Genomic DNA, 16233 nt, shown 5'->3' with positions numbered 1-16233 from the left:
GATGGATGCAAGAAACACACTTTAAATTGTAGCTGTATTAAAAGTAAAAGCATGGAAAAATAAATATCATAAAAAGACTAAACATAAGAAAGCTGGAATGGCCATAACAATATCAGACAAAACAGATTTTGGAAGAAGGAATATTACAGAGAAGAAAGAGGAAATTTTATAATACAGGGGTTAATTTATTTTAAAAAAATCATAAATGTGTAAGCACGTCTAATATGTACCTAGTAACAGATTTAAAATATATTAGGCAGATATGAGAAACACAGAAACATAAAAAACAAAAAAAAGACAGAACTAGATATACCCACAATTATAATTGGAGATTTTAGTGCTCCTCTCAGGAACTACTATAACAAAGAGGGAAAAAATCAGTAAGGAGAGAGAAGACAAAAAGCATTATACCTAAGCTGACCTCATTGTCACTACAGAAACCTGTACCCAGTGACAGTAGAATAAGCATTTTTCTTCAAGTGCAGTCAGAGCATGTATGAAGAAAAACCATATTAAGTGGCATATATCAACTACAAACACATTTAAGAGTAGGAGTCCACAAGCTCTAATCCTTTGGCCAAATCTAGCCTACTCCCTGTTTTTGTAGATGAAGTTTTGTAGGTAAAGTTTTTCTGGAACACAGACATGTACATTGTTTATATCTATGGCTGCTTCTGCACTACAGTGGCAGAGCTGAGTTGTGGCTCCCGAGAGTATACACTAGCCCGCAAAGACTGAGCTCTTTACCATCTGGACCCTTACAGAAAGAGTTTACTGACCCCTGTTTAAGGAGATTGAAATCATAAAGATCACGTTATCTGACAACAACAGAATTAAACTAGATATCAATAACAGACTCCTAGAAAATCCCCAAATATTTGAAAGTTGAATAACACATTTCCATATAATGCATAGGTCGAAAACATTAAACTAGAAAATATTTTGCACTGAATGAAAATGAAAACACAATATATAAAAACTGGTAGAATGAAGATACAGCAGTACTTTGAAGTAGATTTATAGCATTAAGTGTATATGTTAGAAAAGAAGGAAACATCTCAAATCACTGATTCTACCTTAAGAAACTAGAAGAAGGCAAAAGAAATCCAAAATAAGCAGAAAGAAGGAAAGCATAACAATAAAAATCAAAATCAAAGAACAGGAAAAACAATAGAGTAAATCAATGAAACCAAAAGCTGGTTTTTTTTGAACAGAGAAATAAAATTGGTAAAACTCTGGTCAGACTGTTCAGGAAAAAGCAAGAAGAAACACATTTCCAAACTGGTCTGGAATGAAAGAGTTGTCCCTTTATATCCTACATTCTCTAAAAGGCTAATAAGATAATAAGCAATTTTAAACTCAAAAACTTTTATAAGATAGATAAATTTCTTGCATGACCAACGTATCAAAGCTCAATCAAAAAGAAATGGATGTGGAGCAACTGGAACATTCATGCATTGTTGGTGAGATCACAAAGTCATACAACTACTTAGGAAAACGATTTGGCAATTTTGTGTAAAGTAAAACAAACACTCACTGCACTGTCCAGGATCACACTTCTACGTGCTTCCAGGGGACGTGCTTCCAGACTTGTATGTGAATATTCACCTCAGCTTTTCTCATTACGGCCAAATCCTGGGGAAATTCAAGGGTTCATGAACTGGTGAATGAACAAAACTGTTATATTCACACCATGGAACACTATCCAGCCATTAAATAGGACTGAACTACAGATAGGATTTCATTGCAACAAAATTGTACAAAAGGTTTCAACTGTAGCGGCAGAAAGCAAATCAGTGGCTGTCCGGACTGTGGTGGGGAGAGAATTAACCACGCGAGGAGGGAAATTTGTGGAGCGAAGGCAATGTTCCCTGTGACGCTTGTGGTGGTAGTTACACAATCATGCACATTTGTCATCAAATTAGACACGAAAGTTGATGAACTTTATTGCGTATCTATTACACCTTAATAAAACGGATTTTGAAAAAAGAAAAAGAAATTCCAGGTTATGGTAGGAGGGAAAGCCTGGGAGGGGGCAGGGTGGCCGGGGACGTGTGGGTCAGTGTGTCAGAGAGAGGCCAGTCCTGAGGGCGGCCCTGACCGGGCCCTTCCGGCCACCGGAGGGGGTGCACAGGTCAAGCCAGGTGGCTCCTGGAGGGGACACCTCCGTGTTTCAGATGAAAAGCCTGACCTCAGAGAGGCTGTGACTTAACCCAAGGACTCAACCCAGTGACAGAGGGGCCGGGGTCTGAGTGCCAGGTTGCCAAGCAAGGAGGAGGCTGTGAAACAGCAGAGCTGGAGACACACACACACACACACACACACACACACAACACACACACACAACACACACACACACACACAACACACACAGCACACACACACACACACACCACACAGCACGCACACACACACAACACACACACACACACAGCACACACACACAGCACACAACACACACACACACAGCACACACACACAGCACACACACACCACACACAGCACACACACACAGCACACACAGCACACACACACACACAGCGCACACACAGCACACACACACACACACAGAGCACACACACACACAGCACACACACACAGCACACACACACACAGCACACACCACACACACACACACACACAGCACACACACAGCACACACACACAGCGCACACACACACAGCACACACACACACAGCGCACACACACACACACACAGCACACACAGCACACACACACACACACAACACACACACACACAGCACACACACACAAACACACACACACACACAAACACACACACACACACAAACACACACACACACAGCACACACACACACAGCACACACAGCACACACAGCACACACACAGCACACACACAGCACACACACACACACAACACACACACACACAACACACACACAGCACACACAACACACACAACACACACAGCACACCGCAAACGTACACACACACACACACAGCACACACAGCACACACACAGCACACACACAGCACACACACACACAACACACACACAGCACACCGCAAACGTACACACACACACACAGCACACACAGCACACACACAGCACACACACAGCACACACACACAACACACACACAGCACACACACACAACACACACAGCACACACAACACACACAGCACACCGCAAACGTACACACACGACACACACAGCACACACACAGCACACACACAGCACACCGCAAACGTACACACACGACATACAGCAAACACACACACAGCACACACAGCACACACACAGCACACACACAGCACACACACACAACACACACACAGCACACACACACACACAGCACACACAACACACACAGCACACCGCAAACGTACACACACGACACACACAGCACACACACAGCACACACACAGTACACACACAGCACACCGCAAACGTACACACACGACACACAGCAAACACACACACAGCACACACACAGCACACACACACACAGCACACACACAGCACACACACAGCACACCGCAAACGTACACACACAACATACAGCAAACACACACACGCACAGAGCAAACACACAAACATACAGCAAACATATACACAATATACAGCAAACACACAGAGAACACACAACACACTGCAAACATACGCACACGACATACAGCAAACACACACACAATACATACAGAGCACACACGGCACACCCAGCAAACACACACACAAGGTCACACGTCAAAGTTAGGTGTGCGATCCAGCAAACAACCACATTGCAGCCGGTTCCACAGGAGTGAGGGGTCCCTGGTCTCCGAGGACAGATGTGCCCAGGCGGTCCTTCATCAGGATGAACTGAGCACCGGGAGAGGTGCAGGAATACGCGCACGGCCATCAGCCCCGCCCCCCAGGTAGCTGGGTGTCTCCCAGGCTCTGCTCTGCGCCCACCAGGGGAAGGGCTCGGGCCGCCCCCAGGACCGTCCCGCCGGGCAGCGTGCGCTGCGGCGAACCCCGTGACACACGGGGAGGAGGCTGCGAGCAGGGACAGGAGGGCGGCAGGTGGACACCGTGGGGCGGAAGGGAGGCGTCCAGGACGAGACGTCCTCCCAGTCGGCTCCGGCTGCTGCAGCAAACAGCGCGGACGGATGGGGCGGCTTAAACAACAGACGTTTATTCTCTCAGGATTCTGGAGGCTGAAAGCTCAAGACCAAGGTGCCCGCAAATCACTGTCTTCCTGGCGTGTGACAGCCTGCTCACCTGGCCTTTCCCGGTGCCGCACGTGGAGAAAGGGAGGTGGGGGCGACAGAGGGAGAGAGGGACAGGGAGAGAGGGAGAGGGAGAGAGAGGGAGAGAGTCCTTTTTCTCTCTTCCTCTTCTTATGAGGGCACTAATCCCATCACAAGATTTCATAAAACCTAAAACCCTGCCGTTTGGGGTTTGATTTTTCAGTGCTGGCATGAATGTGTTCTATAGTTTCTGGAACAAGAATTAAACCCCAGATGGAAAGTGCCTTCCACGCCACCCTCATTTGAAGGAAAATGCTCAAAATATAATTTTCCAAATGAAGAAAATGTTCCCAGTCAACGATTTCTAATCGTTTGATTGGATGTTGATAAGGCGGGTCCAAGCTCCTGCTGCCCGCGGGGGCACAGCTGGGGGCTGCACCACCCTGTGCTGCAGGGAACAGCCCCCCAGAGAGCAGGGACCAGGGCCCCCGACAGCTAGCGCTGGCTGTGTTGTCCTTCCCACACGGTTCCAAGACAGGAACATCACACGGCTCCGCAGACAGAGGCATCAGGATTTGTCCCCAGGCTTCCACGGGGGAAAGTCTCCAGGCTGAAGGACCTGGCCTGCGAGAGCCTCCGGCCAGGTGTCTCCGTGTCCTTCACCTGCCCACTTCCTCCCCTCAAACCTAGACGCCCTTCCTCTGTGTCACCTCTCTCACCGAGGTGCCACTGTCACCCGCACGGACACCCACACAGCTACCCTGGGGCAGAATCCACCTTGCAAATTGGTCAGCAGCTCTCATATAAACTGGCACTTCTTTTGGAAATAAGTATCAAGAACTTTAAAAACATTTATACTTTTTCATTAAGTAATGGTATTTTCTGAGAATCTATCCTGAGGTTCTAAGAATATCGTCGGGGGCAAGGAGGCACAAAGCTGTGTAATTACTAAATATAATTTTTTATAGTGGAAAACTTGGAGATAATTTAAATATACAACCGTAGGGTAGATGCTTTATAAACTATGATTCATCAATTATATGGACAATTACGCAGCCAGAAAATGATGGGTACCATAATTTTTGCCAGGCTCTCATATTTTGAGGTATTTCCTTCCCATTATTTCTTCAGGCTTCTTTTTTTTAAAGTAAATATAAAGTTAACTATAATTAGCAGTGGTTGCTTTTTCTCCTGTGTTTTCCTAATTTTTATGATCCACATGAATTTCTCTAATGGAGCAATAAACAAACTCTTCTCAAGGAGTGAGGGCACAGAAAGGTTGTCTTTGCAGCTCAAGGGAATATCCTGACTCCCGACTGAAAAGAGTGAGCTTGGTCAGGTTTCAGCCCCAGATTTAGCCATTGTGGTTAATATCTGTGAGTTTTGTTTTGTTTTGTTCTCAAATACTCCATCCAAGGTCAATCACACACACACACACACACACACACACACACACACACACACACGCACACACACAGATGCTTATGACATGTCTGCTCCTGGGTCAAGAGCCTGCCGTGAACTTGGGAAGGGAAAGGAGGGAAGCCCATGGCAGAGGTATAGTGTGCTGTGAAGATCGTTCTGAATGATAGCACGGAGCATCTTGCTTCATCCTCTCTCTGAAAAGAAAGCAGAACCCACCGCAGTTGGGAGCTAGGAGGTAAGAGCAGGGAGCAAGCATCAGTGCAGGAGGGCCCTGGAATCCTGTTAGTGGGACACCTCCGGCTGTGCACCCCTGCCCTCTCCCCGCACCTGCACCCTGCTTTGTGCAGACACATCTGTCTCCTAGGCTCCAGCCGTAGCGGCCTTGTCCCTGTCCCTGGGCCCCGCCAGCCCATCTTCCCACCAGGCCTGGCACCTGCGCCCCCCTGAGGAAGCCCTTCCCCCAGACCTATCCATCCTCGGGCCCCAAACATCACACAGGTCTCAGTTCAAATGTCCCATCCTCAGAAGCCTTCCTGAACTATCCTGCGAAGCCAACCCGCCCACCTCCAGAGTCTCTCACTGCAGCCTATTTTCTCCAGGACATTTGCCAGTGCCTTAGATTTTCTGGTTTGTTTATTGTGTTCATTTTGAAACGTCCCCTTAACAGGTAAGTTCCCGGAGGGCAAGGGCTCCGCTGCTGACGGCCGCGCCCCCAAGTGCAGCCAAGGTGGGTGCTCACCAATCACCTCTGCTGGGGGAGTGGATTCCGGCAGCAGAACTTGCCAGCCCTGAGGCCACGTGTCTCCTCCTCTAACCTTCCCCTCAGCTCCCCTGGGTGGCAAAGCCTGGCCCTTTCTGAGAGAGAAGAAGCCGTCTACCAAGCACAGGGCGATACTCCTCCCCGGAGCGATTTCTCTTCTGCCTTTAGGCTTCTGATACTACACAGAGGCAGGCTAAGAACTCGGAGACCTGAGATCTGCTTTCAGTTTTACTATTTCTCATAAAAATCATGTAATAATTCTGCCTCTGTTTCCACATTTGTCACATGGGGGAAAAGATACCACTTACTTCCTAAAAGGTAGATAGATGAGAAAAGCCTTTCCAAACCCAAAGCGTGTGACATTTTCTGTGAAGAAGCTCGGGGCAGAGCCCCACTGCAGCTGAAGCTCTTTGATCTCCACTTCCCGTCCAACCACCAAGGGTGGCTCTAGTTTTAGTCGTTTCCTAAGGAATCAGGCGCCGTTATTTTTCCCCCATCTCCTGGCTGGAGCTTAGAGTCTCCCATGGACCACACCTGGATGGGCCCCCCCCCGCTACCATGGGCAGCGGTGAGGCCTTGACCTGGAGAGAACCAGAAAAAGGAAAGCATACATCCTTGATCCCCGTCCCCGTGATGGCACTAAGAAAGGTGTCCCATGGTGTCCTCGTGGCTACCCATCTTGTCCACAGGAGTCACCAGGCCATCACATGTCACCCAGTAGGCGGTTCCAAATCCGGGGTGGGGGGGGGAAGGGGGGGAAGCTGGTGGAGGGTGGGGAGGAGGGGCAGGAGGCCTGATGTGACAAAGCCTCCCTCCCACCTGCCAGGGTGTCCCGCCTGCCTGGGGCCCTCCCAGAGGTTCTGAAAGCAGCTGGAACTTGAGAATCAGCCAGATTTGCTAGCTCAGGATTTAAATTCTAGCTTGATACCTGCTAAGCCTTGTGACTTTGGGGAAGTTACTTAGGACCCTTGGGTTTTTCTCTTCTGCAAAATGGGACTCAGAATATAATTCACTTAGTATTATCATAAGAGTGTAAATGCACTTCAGTTTTCTAGGATAATTTCTGGGATAAAGTAGATGCTCAATAATTCCCTACAGTTCTCTGTCCCATGGGGATGGGAACTTTGAGGTCAGCCCCACCGCACCCCATCCAGCTCCCCCAGGATCCAGGGATCAGCCCGGATCTTTCCTCTTCTCTTCAACCTCATTCCCACAGAGCCCTGCTGGATGCTAACATAAGCATGACATATGCTATCACGCCATCCTCCATGAGCACATTTACTTTAACCCAAGATTCCTAGACATGTGGTGAAGATAGAATTGCAGGCCAACTGGAGGCTGGTGGGGAGATAGATCAGAGAAAGTCTATTTTACCTGGAATCCAGGGATTGGCTAAAACTACTGTTTCTAAATTTGAAGTGATCATGTGGCCCCCAAACAACTGAAACCATATCCACACCCCGGGGCCCCTGTCCTTTGAAGTAAAAGGTTTTTCCTTTAGTCTCCCAGGCCTCCCCTGAGTCTCAAAAGGCTGGCTCAAGAGTTACTGATTAGGAATGTGAAGATGTAGAAACAAAGATTAGCTGTTGGGCCAGGAAACTTGTAACAATTTAGACTATAAATCCACCACATAGTAGAATCATCCCAAACTCCCAGTTCCCTGAAAGATATAGATAAAGGCCTGACACAGATTCCTAAGTTGTTTTTGCAGGAAGCAGAACCAGATGAAAATTGTGACCACAAGAACATAGACCCTAGACTGGTTGAAACCAAAAAGTTGATGATGCTTGAACTTCACCTTGATGCCAACCAATCTGGGAATTGTGCATGAGCTGATCACGCACCCTGCAGACCCCTCCCTCCCACTGCCTTTAAAACCCCTTCTCTGACAGCCATCAGGTAGTTCGGGTCTCTTGCGCATGAGCTGCCCGTTCTTCTTTCTTGGCACTGGCAATAAACACTGAACTTCCCTTTGCCACAACCTGGTGACAATAGACTGGCTTTACTGCACATGGGTGGGTGGACCCAAGTTTGGTTTGGTAACACGGCCTTCCTGCCCTCATCCTTCTTATTACCCTCGTTGTGACCCCCACCTCCACACTGAGGTTTAACAGCTCAAAGTCCACTTGGAATCTCTCTCAACCTTTCACTCAGTGCTCAGCCATGTCACCTGGTCTCTTCTCCTTCACGACAAACTTTCGCATCTCCAGAGCCACTAGGAAGCCATGCAGACCCCTCTGGGGGGCTCACACAGGAGGGCTGAAATGATTTCCCTTCATGGGGCCAGTGGGACCGGCGCCCCAGGTGGGGATGAGGCGTGAAGAAGAGCAAGGCTCTGTGGGAGAGAAACGGAAGGGAAGGGAAGAAAGCAGGGACAGGAAGGGGGAAACGAGACCAAAAGGTGAGGCTGGAGGAGAGGAAGAGTGTGCCGTGACCTCACGTTCACGCTTTCAAATATTCATAAATTCTCTCCTCACCCTCTAAAATCCAACAGGTGCATTGGAACTTAACTTTGGAGTTCAAGTAGGAGCTCAGGCTGAAAGAGGCAACATGTCAGAGTTAGTGGGATAATCGTTTAAATCGTAGGAGTAACCCAAACTCTACATTTTCAAAACCAAAGAATTAAAACAAGAAAATGTCAAGGCTTCTCTTTTCTGAATTGTAGATTTAGAATAGTAGATACCTAAATTGTACCTTCATGCTTTTTTTAATCAGAGAAGTGAAAATAATCACTCATTCCTAATAACAGGCTTTCCACAGGTAGGTAGAGGACATTTTCTACTCCATTCAGTAAATGGAAGAGGGAGTAAAGGGCATTCTTGACGAGGGAAATAGAGCCTCTGGAAATTGTCTTAATAGCAGGCTGGGAGTTCAGGCAACAGGGGTGACCTCAGCTTTCCTGGGGCTGCCCTCCCTCCCTCCCACCCCTGCTCCGTTTCACCGTGACTCAAGGCTCCCCAGATACTCCAGCTGCTGGTGCCTGTTTTCCAGGTACAGAGGGTGAAGGTCATTACCAGCAGATGACACACTCGTGCCCACTTATCCTGTAGGTCCCACCACAGTTGCCAGCTTCTTCGCCAAGTTTCCCCAGGTGAAGGTCACACTTTCCACTTCCTATTACAGGTGTTTGCTTGCGTGTCTGTGTCCTCAGAGGACTCCTTTCCTGCAGTTACGGGAAACAGAGAACTCAGTCTTAATTCTCAGCCAGAACGGAAAAGAATTTAAGATTTCAAATGTCTCTGAAGCTGAGATGCTCCAGAGTCAAATGTATCCTTTGGGGGGGGGTTTCTGATCTAAAATCAAAAACTGAGAGTGATTTTTAAAGAAGTGATCCCTTGAAGCTGGAAGAAAAACAGGGTTAGTTTAGGCAATAATTTAGCTGAGATGCTCCAGCGTCAAATGTATCCTTTGGGAAGGGTTTCTGATCTAAAATCAAAAATTGAGAGAGATTTTAAAGAAGTGATCCCTTGAAGCTGGAAGAAAAACAGGGTTAGTTTAGGCAATAATTTAAGGTGATTAAGGAAAAACGGGATACCTAAATCACACCTTTGTGCTTTTTTTTCCCTTTAAATAATTATTTTTTTCTCAAAATAGTAATGTTTTATATTCAATGCTTAGTTAAATAGATTACAGTATCAGTCAGGGGCCCACCTGGAAAGAGAAGGCATGTTCCTATGGGATTCTGGAGAGAGCTGCCTATAGGGACTTATGAGGGGCTGCGGGGATAAGCACATCACCTGAGAAGGTGGGAGCACCCAGAAGTAGCAGTCATGGGGAGGGGTTAGCATTCCCAGACCCCAAGCGTCAAGAAGAAGAAACACAGCCCGCTGGTGAGGGCTTGAGCTGTGTGGGAGGCGGAGGGGGTGGGGTGCGGGCGCCAGCAGAACTGAGCTTCTCGGAGAGATGAGCTTCTACTGGGACAGAAGCCAAAAGCGGGCACAGGAGAGTAAATCCCCGCCCTCCCCCCAGCTATGTCTCTGGCTGAAGCAGGGGGTACAGCCTCAGGGCAAACAAAGACATCCCCAACAGGCATGTGGAGAAGACCAAGAAGGAAGAAGAAGAAAGAGGGGGGAAGGGGAGGGGGAGGAGGAAGGGAAAGAGGAGGAGGAGGGGAGGGGGAAGAAGAGGAGGAGGAGGGAGAGGGGGAGAAAGATGAGGAGGAGAAAGGCAAGGATGAAGAATAACCAGCATGAATATTTTATTTTATTTTTTTAGAAAGTATATTGGTAGGAAGGGCTGCTAATCTCCCTCCTATTCTGTCTGCCACACTTATCACCTCAGTTCAGATCAGAGGAAAAAGTCAAATGCAACAGCAGTTACCTAATCGGAGTTAACACCTGTACCAAGAACATAATCAGAGGCAAGCATTGATTTTTTCAATGGAGACCTACAAGACAACATCAGATATGCAAGGGAGGGAGAGAGAGAGAGAGAATGAGAGGAGTCTCTGATGGCCAGTAGAGTATCACCAAGAGTCTTCTCAGATCTGAACCTCGTTGCTGTAGTTTACTTGGCAAAGCCCTGAATTAGCAGCAGACCTGTATTTTAACACCCTCCCATGAGGAGAAACTAATTTGCATTCGGTTAAAGCTATATAAATGAAGCAGGTTAATTTTTTCTAACCAATGTTTAAATAAGTGCAGCGATCTTGATGGTTTCCCCTGGGAGGAGCACAGTCCTGGGAGGCTGAAGTGCACTTCCTGCCCAGAGAGGTGACTGCCTGATCCTGGATCACAGATATTCAGTCAACGGGAAGTGAGCTGCATCTCACGGTGAATCTCTACGGAGTCTCCAATCACACTGGATCACACATCCCTGTGTTGCTTTATTGGCTGTCTTCCCCCATAGAATGTGAGCCCGCCTAGGGCAGAGATGTCTGTCTTTTTCACTCCCCGCTGTTATCCACACTAAGAACAGCATCCAGCACATAAAAGGTGTTCAAAATCTATTCATTCAGTGAATGAAGAAGTGAATGCATGATTAGTGAGCCCTCCGGGTCTAAAGGAGACACATTGTCTATAATATGTGTTACGGTAGATTAGATGCAGGGTCCGTTTCCCAGACCCCTGGTGCTGCCTCCCCAGAATCCCATCTTTTGGTCCATGTCACCAGCAGCCTCTCCTCCGCATCAGACCCAACAAGCATGTGAAGAACCAGCAGAATCAGGCAGTCAGGCTTTCTCTGGATGGGACTTCCTACCCCCACTAGACTGAGGACAGATGGAAGAGCCTCTGCTTGTTTACACGCTCATAACTTAGATTTCATGAAGATGACATTGCGAACGTTTTGGAATAGGAAACACGTTGGAGGAGGTCATCGAGAGGACGTGACCACCAGCTGACCCTCAAGGCGGACCCAGGCAGTGAAGGTTCCTCATCCCTTCCCCACATTTGAAGGTGCGTCTGCCCACCATTCCACAGCGAGAGCCGTTCCAAGGACGCAGCCTTGAGAGAGCGAGCTGGTGCTGAGACCACCTAGTGTGGACATCTACTCATCTGTGTCCCCAAGACAAGCCTCATAAATGAGTCCCCTTGCTTATTAAAACTGCCACCTGCCAATCTGGAGTGTCTGCCTCTTTCTTCGGTCTCTCTTTGCCCTCCATGTATGGGGACCAGTTTGCAAACCAACAAAACAATTATTCAACAGTTTTTGAGCATCCACTTCCGGTGAAGCTCTGTGCCCCTCCCGGACTGGCCACTGGCTTAACTGGAGAGAAGAGGCAAGTGTGAAAGCAATTCTTATTCCGTAGGATTGTAAGACTGTAATAAGGGTCGTAATCCATGTGCAAATTTCTCCAAGTTCTATTCTGGTCTCCTACAGCGCACACGTGCACACATGGTTCAGATTTTTACCCATCTCCCTTCTAATTTGTCTAATATATTTCACATCAATAGGTCAACGAGAAAATAACAAGACACACCAATATGTTCCTTTGCAAATGTAATTAGGGAATCTTTCGGCAAACAAATAAACTCCTAGCTAATGCAAAACTTGTTTTCAAAATGCTTTTTCTCTTTTTCTGCCCGGAGCAGCCTTACAAATAAATATTGAGTGTGCCAGGAAGTTGTTCAATTATTCATGTACTGAACTTTTTAAGCGTAGCTAAGAAAGACAATCTCCTTGAATTTACCTACTTGCCTGAAAGCTATGTGTTATTCATTGGCAGGGGAGAGGTTTCTCCATATTCATTTTATTTACCTGTCAGTAGCACGTCTTCAGGTGAAGTATCTCAAAATGCATTTTAAACCATTTAATTTTACCCCAGTTAGTGTCTGTCTTCCTTAAGCCTGAACTCAAAGGATTCTGCCCCATCAATTATTGGAGAGGTCAGAGATTCACATTGTAAGCATCCATGAGCAGATACCCATCCATCATTCACTCCACAGGTCATGAGGGAGGAGATACAATGAAGAAAGGGCACTGCGGTCAGGGTGGGGAGATCCTATTTCTTGCCAGACACAGTCATGACCTTGGCAATCACTTTACACCTCTGAGGCTCCATTTCTTCATCTTACAACTTAAACCTCAGAAAAGCAATATTTGCTCTGCCTGCATCACCAGGCTGAGGTTATATATATTAAAATTTTCTATCATTTAAGAGATGATTCAATATGCCTATGAAAATCCCTACTTTCCCTAAAATAGGAATTTGCATGCATCTCCCAGAAGGCAAAGCAGTAAACATCCCTGACTGAGAGAGTTTTCACGACTTAGAACGTATGGGCCATTCTTTTATCTGATCATTTCACAAACGTTGATTTCAGGGCTCCATATGGCCAACACCAGCGGAAGACACTGGGAATGCAAGATCCTCCCTGCCGTGGGTGAGCTCACAGAATGTTGAAGGAGCTGGACAGGAAGGAAAGAGGGTGGTAAGATGGTAAGTTACAAGCTATTCCAACATTGGAGACGCCAAAATGTGAAGATATGACATCATGAAGGTGGTGCAATGGACGATGGAATAGGAAGTGGAGTGGAGTGGAAAAGTACCAGTTGTATTTGGGGGTGTTTCTGGCTTGGATGGGATGACACGTTGGATAGTGGCTGATCCCGGGTAATATAAGAAAAGGTGTAACTGAGGTGAAAGAAACACGTAGACCTAAGGTTCGTGTTTGGTGGTGCAAACCTATGGATTTTATTGAGTATGGAGAGGTTACCATGGGGACACACACACCCAGAGGACACAGTCTGGAGGACCCAAGAAGGCAAGTGGACACGCAGTTTGTAGGGGATGTTGAACGAGTTACCGGATGAATGAAGCATAGTCCTTACTCGCGAGAACCTTACCACCTAGCATCCCCTGACGAGGGTGGTCAGGGATAACTGGGGAGGGTCAACGTGAAACTAACCAGGCCCCCTCCCTGTCTTTCTGAAGCGTCCACAGACGAGCCTCCTCATCCACGATGCAGGCCACTGTCCAGGTTGTAAATCAAGTGGACGGGCTCTCCACCCATTTTGCACCCTCAGCTCAGACAATGTGTTACTATTTTTTTAAATTTTTATTGGAGTATTGTTGATGTACAATGTTGTGTTAATTTCAGGTGTACAGCAAAGTGAATCCATTATACATATACATACCTCCACTCTTTTTTGAAGATTCTTTTCCCATATAGGCCGTTACAGAGTATTGAGTAGAGTTCCCTGGGTTATACAGTAGGTTCTTATTAGTTATCTATTTTATACACAGTAGTGTGTATATGTCAATTCCAATCTCCCAATTTATCCCTCTCCCCCTCACCCCCCGGTAATCATACCTTGGTATTGCTCATGAGGCAAATCTCTAGGTGCCTTCACATAAGAAATGTACTATACCCTATAAGATCTAAAACAATCAAAGAAGAAATGTGGATTTCGCATTCACAACCATTTTTTCCTTTCAAAAACATGCATCCGTAACTGTGTCCCTGCATTCAGGAGAGTTCAACTTTACATCTGCGAGTGAGTTACACACGGGGAGTGGAGGTTCAGACAGAAGTATTTCTCAAGGACAGACCGGTAGGAGGGCCGAGGTGAAAACCTGGTTTCTTGCCTCCGAAAGCAGCATCTTAGCAAAGGTCAGATGCTTTATTTATTAAATCATTCCCTGGACGACTTGTCAGTTAAACACACACTGGATGCTAGGAGAGAGATGAAGAGGCAGTAGCTCTGCCTTCAGGGAACTCACTGGACTAAACCATTGGACGTCAGGTGTTTTCTGGTGAACTAGCCAAATACCTTCTTCAGGGAAACTTTAATCCCCACCTGCCTGACCGGGGGCGGGGGTGGGGATCCTCTAGGCTCCGCTTAAATGCTTGCGATCAGAGCACCCCGGGTTGGAGACAGCCTCCTGCCTACATGGGAGTGGGAGAGAAAAGCCCTCTTTGTCTCCACCTTTCTCTGTCCTCACACCTCCCACAGGTCACCCGGGAACTCACCTCCGATCCAGGCGGGACCTCCTACCCTTGCGTCTGAGAAGAGACAGCACTGCCTCCTGGTGGCCAACTCGAGGCTCTACAGAGTGGCAAGCCGGCCAGGGCCACCTTCTCTGGATCCATTAGGAGAGGGAAAGGGGACAGGCTTCCCCCTGTTCTTCAGCAAATAAAGGTGAGCATAACTGAGACCAAATGTGGCTCCGGCGGCCAGCATCCTTGCCATGACCCTCACCTGCACCGGTGACGCTGCAGGGCCCTCCTCCCGCTCAGGGTTCCTGCCTTCCAGCCTTCTTCTTTCCCCCATGTAGGAACCTTCTCCCAGAGAGGACCTAGGAGCTGTCACTTATGGTTGCTATTGAAGCCATAACCCATGCGGTTCACACCAGGAGAACTCTGTCACAGGGATTTTTTAAAAAACATTGTACAAACAGGAGGAAAACTGATTAAAGAGGAATTCATTTCCATCCTTACTGGTAACTCTCAAAGGCTGTTAAAGGCAATCGAACACCTAATCCCGAACAATGCTTCTCACATCCCTTTTTATCTTCTCCAAAATTCTCCCCCATCCTCTCCCCTGATACCGCTCTCCATTCCACTCCCATGTGCCAAACAAATAAAACGACACTCCCCGCCCACTCCACTCATCCCCTGACACCTCTCAGATGTCCTGTCTTCCTCCTTCCAGCTCCAGCCCTTCCATCTCTCTCCTCGTTCACCTGTGCTCACAAGTGCCCGAAGCACCCGCCTGGCCTGGCAGACACTCTGCCATGTGGGGAGGGGGATGAGCCCACCTGAAATGTCAGACACCTTGATGGACCAGTAAGAGCAAGACTGGGAATATTCATACCTGAGATGTTCCATCAAAGCCACTGGCACCCCGGTGTGACGTGTGCTCTCTCTATTACCTCTCCTGGCCTTGAACTCGAGTGTGGTCATGGGAATATACAGGAAACGACCTCTAAGCCTTAGAAGTGGGACCTGAAACCACTTGGCAAGGATGGCTAGTCACTGGTCAAAGGGGAAGAAAAGGAACTCTCTGAAGAGTATTCGAGTCTGGCTCTGGACTGATGCTAATTATCAGAAAAGCTTTAAAAAAAGAAAAACTAAAATAAGTCCTAGGAGAGCTTATGGAGGTCAGGCGATAGATACTCTCAGTTTGATTCTTTGTCACAGGAAGTCCAGTGGAATAATGGACACATTTTGTGTTTAGCTCCCCAGCCCTAGGAGATGTGCTGAGAGTAGGTATGCTTATGACTGGCAGAATCCCCACACTGCTTCCCTGACCTGTGGGGTGAGAACTGTAATGGTAGGAAAAACCTACAAGAAGCCCCAGGAGCTATCTCCTCTGCCAGAAGAGTAAACCATGAGCAATAGCACATTCCTGGGGGAATTCAGGCATAATGTACCAGAACCTGCAGAGT

General features: G+C 47.5%; 1 long non-coding RNA gene across 1 annotated transcript in view; it reads left to right on the top strand.

The window, feature by feature from the left end:
- The window catches only part of LOC309631997, a 306837-nt gene extending 291971 nt beyond the window's left edge, over window positions 1-14866 (top strand). The window contains exons 4-5 of the long non-coding RNA XR_014246687.1: window positions 11697-13281; window positions 14799-14866. This is a non-coding gene — a long non-coding RNA (uncharacterized lncRNA). The remainder of the gene's footprint in view (window positions 1-11696; window positions 13282-14798) is intronic.
- The last annotated feature ends 1367 nt before the right edge of the window (window positions 14867-16233 follow it).

The sequence above is a fragment of the Balaenoptera borealis genome, assembly GCF_965194805.1.
Source record: "Balaenoptera borealis genome assembly, chromosome: 7".
In the NCBI taxonomy this organism is placed as follows: Eukaryota; Metazoa; Chordata; class Mammalia; order Artiodactyla; family Balaenopteridae; genus Balaenoptera; species Balaenoptera borealis.
This window is presented reverse-complemented; position numbering and strand designations above follow the sequence as displayed.